Genomic DNA, 5,000 nt, shown 5'->3' with positions numbered 1-5,000 from the left:
GTGGGTGACCTGAGTTTAACCTCACACAGGTTGCTTTCTGAGTAGGTGGCATTCCAGGAAAACATGCCAAAAAAAAATCAGAATGATGCCCATGCCGGGTGTCATTAACTAATTAGGTCCTTTGACATTTTGGCATTCTCTCTTCCCCTGCTTCCTTCCTTCCTTCCTTCCTTCCTTCCTTCCTTCCTTCCTTCCTTCCTTCCTTCCTTCCCTCCCTCCCTCCATCCCTCCATCCCTCCATCCCTCCATCCCTCCATCCCTCCCTTCCTCTCTTGCTCCCCCTCCTCCACTCCACTCCACTCCACTCCAGACTATTCCACTCCACATACACCCCCCCCCCGAGATTCTGTCCATCCTTGGACTCACACAGACCATACATACATACATACATACATACATACATACATACATCTGTCCTACACCTGAATATCAGACAAAAACTTGGAAACAGCAGCCCTCTGCTGAAGAGAAAGAACAGGAAGAGGAGGAGGAGGAGGAGGAGGAGGAGGAGGAGGAGGAGGAGGAAGAAGAGACTCAAGAAGTAATTTGGTTCCAAACTAAACATGAATTCATTGTGTACATGCTGCGAAAGGAAAAACGGATAGGGTATGCCTTTAAATGGTATAGCTCTCCCTGCTCGCCTAGCCTTTTCAATGACAGCACCCACCCACACACCCACCCCCTTTACTGTCATGGATGCTTTTCATAATCCCCTGAGAGGAAGAAAATATCCCCTGTTGCCGAACCCTGGCTTTTCACACAGCAGATGACCCTCTTGGACAGAGTTTTGACCTTTCATCTCTTTCTTGGTTTGTTTTCTTTAAATGGTGGTTGGTAAACACAGACTTCCTTTGAACATTTTACATTCACACTCCTTTAGCTTGATTTTTTAATACAACTAACTCCCTCCCGGGGGGGGGGGGGGGGGGCGGGGTTCGCGCGCGCGCGGGTGTTGGGATCGGGACTTTACAGTCACCATGGTTTGCCCAATGGGAGGACAAGCTCAGTGGAGGCCATGTGTGGTGGCTTTACAGACTAAAATCAGTTCGGGCTGAGTGATCCCTGTGCCTATGCCGGCATCTTCCCTGACAGAGCCTGCCTGCCTGCCTGCCTGCCTGCCTGCCTGCCTGCCTGCTTGCCTGCCCGTCGCCTTCCTTCTTTCTGGAATCCTGGAATCACAGGCAGGCACGGCTGTGTGAATGTCACAGATCCCATCATGATTACTGAGTTGATGATTGACTATGAACTAGCCTGCACCCACCTAGCTACAAGAAGTCTTTGTCAGCCAGCCAGCCAGCCATCCGTTCTTGGGGGAGTCAGATAAGCCCGAGGCAAGGTCCGAGGCCCTGACGTCACCAGAGAGCTTTCTGCATTTGAATGAAGCCTTGGAGTGAGATCCATTGGAATGTATCGCCCGGCCCGCCCTGACCAGACCTCCCCGCCCCCCGTCGCGGGGGCCCCCCCCCCCCCCCCGCGCTTATTTTTCTACCCCATCCCCCACCCCAGCTCCCTTCCTCCCTCTCATCCCTCAGGTGAGGGGGTTTCATTCTAAGTGCTGACCTGGGGGGGTGGGGAGGGGAATGGGGGAAATCACGCAGGCTGGGGGAAGGGGGGGGGGACACGCGGAAGCTGACTTGCTTCCTGTGAGTGTATTTGAGACAACTGCGAACAGCCAACAATAATAAGCATAACAAGGAGGCTGGGCGTGCCCAGAGGGGCCTGGAAAGACGGGTGTGTCCCTGACATTCCAAAGGAATACAGTTATCCTATTGGGCAAAAGACAATAGACAGGCTCAGTGAAGATAAAGGTTGACTTTTGTCAAGGCGGAGAAGATTCTAGCCTAGGTCACAGCGTTTTTCAACCGCTGAGATGTTGCCTGGTGTGCCGTAGGTGCAGAGAAGACAGGAGTTTTATAATTTTTCACTATTTTGTTTACTTAATATTTCATAATAAAGTAATTATAAAATACTTTCTTTGTGTTTATTTGATTCCTATTCAAGAGAATTACTTTATATATAGTCAATATAGGCACAGAGTTAAATTTTTTAACATTTTCTAATGGTGGTGTGCCTCGTGATTTTTTTCATGAAACAAGTGTGCCTTTGCCCAACAAAGGTTGAAAAACACTGGCCTAGGAAATGGCTACCTGCCTGCCATCCACTGCTTTTAGTGACAGAGTTTTCATTTCAGACCATCTTTGGCGGTTACTTTGGGTCTCCTCTCACAAAGGCCTTCCCTGAGCTCGCAAGGTTAGATAGATAGCGTGCGGCCCCTTTCCGTCCAGAGTTTGTTTGGATTTTTTCAGGTAGACGGACCAGCCAGGCTCTTGCATCCTCTGACAGACCTCCCTGCAGCAATACCTCCACACGATGAGCTCTTCCCCTTTGTCCAGTGAACACACGTGTACACGTACACACACACACACACACACACACACACACACACACACACACACACCGGTGGCGGAACACCCCACCACCACCACCACCACCACCACCACCACCACCACCACCCACCCACCCACCCCCGCCTAATTAGGTGCTTTTCCATAGGGATCTGAGAAGGCCTCATTCTCCATTCACTTCCCTGGGGATGGGAAAACAGGTCTATCTAGCTGCAGGCAGGGTAGCATGCAACCCCATGGTGCCAGGAACTGGCCAGACCTCTCCATTGTCCACTTTATTTATAGCGGGGGGGGGGGGGGGGGGGGCGGGCAGCCAGGCTAGGTTGCCAAGGAAGATTAGCCTTTTTTTCTGGTGGGACCCCCCCCCCGAGTCTAATTTCTCCCGAGTGTTGGGGAGTATGTACCCAAAAAAAGGGGGACTCTCAAGGTACCGCCTCTACAGAGAGGCATGAGTACCGAGCCGAGAGTGAGAGGCATCTCTGCCAGCCTCTGGGACTGTTTTAACAGCAAAAACAGACTCCTCTGCAGTTTCACAGCAGATCTCATAAATTGACTCTGTTGCCCCGCCCTCAGAACCCAGTAGGTGTATACATTGTGTTCATGTGAAAACATTCAAACCTGTAGAGAAATTTTATGACTTTACTTGAGCCAAACTGTCCACACTGGCCAGGAAGCAGAATCTCAAGGAGTTGGGACAATGCTCCGGAGAACAATTGTTTTTGTTTGTTTTCCCTCTCTCTCTCTCTCTCTCTCTCTCTCTCTCTCTCTCTCTCTCTCTCTCTCTCTCTTTTTCGTGTTTTTTTTTTTTTTTTTAAATATATTTTATTGATTTTTTACAGAGAGGAAGGGAGAGAGATAGAGAGCTAGAAACGTCGATGAGAGAGAAACATCGAACAGCTGCCTCTTGCACACCCCCTACCGGGGATGTGCCCGCAACCAATGTACATGCCCTTGACCGGAATCGAACCTGGGACCTTTCAGTCCGCAGACCGACGCTCTACCACTGAGCCAAACCGGCTTCGGCCTCTCTTTCGTTCTTAATTAAGTACATTTTCATTGATTTCCCAGAGGAAGAGAGTGGGAGACAGACAGAAACATCATCGGTGAGAGTCAATTACCGGTGGGCTGCTGCCCCCTACTGGGGATCAAGCCCACGACCTGGGCCTTGCCTGTACCCTTGACTGGAATTGAACCCGGAATCCTAAGGTCCCCAGGCCTGGCCGACATCGACTCTACCCACTGACTGAGCCAAACTGGCCAGTGTCACACCTACTTCTTTTACTTAGCTGGGTGCAGGATAGATAGTTAACTAACAGGCAACAATACACATGATAACAATAACAATGAAGGAATCTGCCTCTGAGACCGGTTTGGCTCAATGGGTAGAGCGTCGTCGGCTTGGGGACTGAAGGGTCCCAGGGTTTGATTCCGGTCAAGGGCATGTACCTTGGTTGCGGGCATATCCCCAGTAGGGGGTGTGCAAGAGACAGCTGATCGATGACTCTCTCTCATCGATGTTTCTAACTCTCTATCTCTCTCCCTTCCTCACTGTACAAAATCAATAAAATAAAATAAAAAAAATTAAAAAAAAAAAACAATGAAGGAATCTATGGTCTCTGTCCTGGCTCACAGGCGCATTTGGTTGTGTTTGTGAGTATGAGGGGTGGGGGTCGGGGGAGCGGGGGAGGGAGCACGAGACTACCCACCAGAACTGCTCTTAGTTATAGGCTCCCTTCAGACCATCCCTGTGCTCGCTTTAGGCCTTTCCGTTTTCAACTCCCGCAGTGCAGGCCTTCCCTGAGGTCGTCAGGTCAGCTAGCACATAGGCCCCTTTTCGTCCACAGTTGTGTGGGAATAAACAAGTCATCTTTTCTGTCAAAGAAGGGAGTTTAGGCGGCCTCCATTTTGGCTGCAGGCACTCGGCAGCCACCTTTTTTTGAAATGTCAAAGGTCAACCCCTCCCTTTTATCCTGTCACCATTTATTTTTTTATTTATACAAATTCACACTTTATTTACGTCGAAATAAACTGTACAAAATTGAGTTTCTTCACCAAAAATAACAGTGATGTTTTCTGTCTTCTTCCAAGATAAACTACAAAACACATTTTTTTGTAGGTTGTCTAGGCCTCCCTTACAGATCAGGACGACGCGACAGTGGATGGAATCGTGAAAAAAGACAGACTGAAACAGACAGATGTGTTGTCGATGGCGGATAGGATAGCCGTGGCCTCTGATCCTGTCTTGACCTGTGAAACAGAAGTGTTCGACATATACCTGCTAAAAAGCTTACGGAGGTGAAGGAACGTAAACAGCAACCCCCAGATGTGGGTGGGTGGGTGGGTGGGTGGGTGGGTGGGTGGGTGGAACAATGGCGGGTTCTTCCTTCAATGCTTAACGGTAACTTGTCTAAGGTCATCGAATAAAGACAAAATCAAGGCCGAAATCTTTGTCTGGAATTTCTTTCTCTCTCACATTTCTTTCCCTTTCTGGTAATGTAACTGTTCGTTACAGATTTTTTTCCTAGTATGCTTGAAACTCCGGCTATTCAAGAGTTTATACTTGAAACTCCAGCTATGCCCTAGCTGGTTTGGCTC

General features: G+C 49.3%; 3 long non-coding RNA genes across 3 annotated transcripts in view; 1 reads left to right on the top strand and 2 right to left on the bottom strand.

The window, feature by feature from the left end:
• The window catches only part of LOC311615891, a 1,572-nt gene extending 1,125 nt beyond the window's left edge, over positions 1 to 447 (bottom strand). The window contains exons 1-2 of the long non-coding RNA XR_014793820.1: positions 321 to 447; positions 1 to 150 (exon numbers count right to left, since the gene is read on the bottom strand). The exon at positions 1 to 150 is cut by the window's left edge and continues 988 nt beyond it. This is a non-coding gene — a long non-coding RNA (uncharacterized lncRNA). The remainder of the gene's footprint in view (positions 151 to 320) is intronic.
• LOC311615886 overlaps positions 1 to 5,000 on the bottom strand; it is an 865,760-nt gene that overhangs the window by 31,093 nt on the left and 829,667 nt on the right. The gene's annotated exons all lie outside the window — the stretch shown is intronic.
• The window catches only part of LOC311615887, a 57,216-nt gene that overhangs the window by 17,946 nt on the left and 34,270 nt on the right, over positions 1 to 5,000 (top strand). The gene's annotated exons all lie outside the window — the stretch shown is intronic.

Source organism: Pipistrellus hanaki (genome assembly GCF_964339955.1).
Source record: "Pipistrellus hanaki genome assembly, contig: scaffold_23, whole genome shotgun sequence".
Taxonomy (NCBI): domain Eukaryota; kingdom Metazoa; phylum Chordata; class Mammalia; order Chiroptera; family Vespertilionidae; genus Pipistrellus; species Pipistrellus hanaki.
The sequence above is the reverse complement of the archived record's forward strand: the minus strand, read 5'-3'. Positions and strand labels throughout refer to the sequence as shown.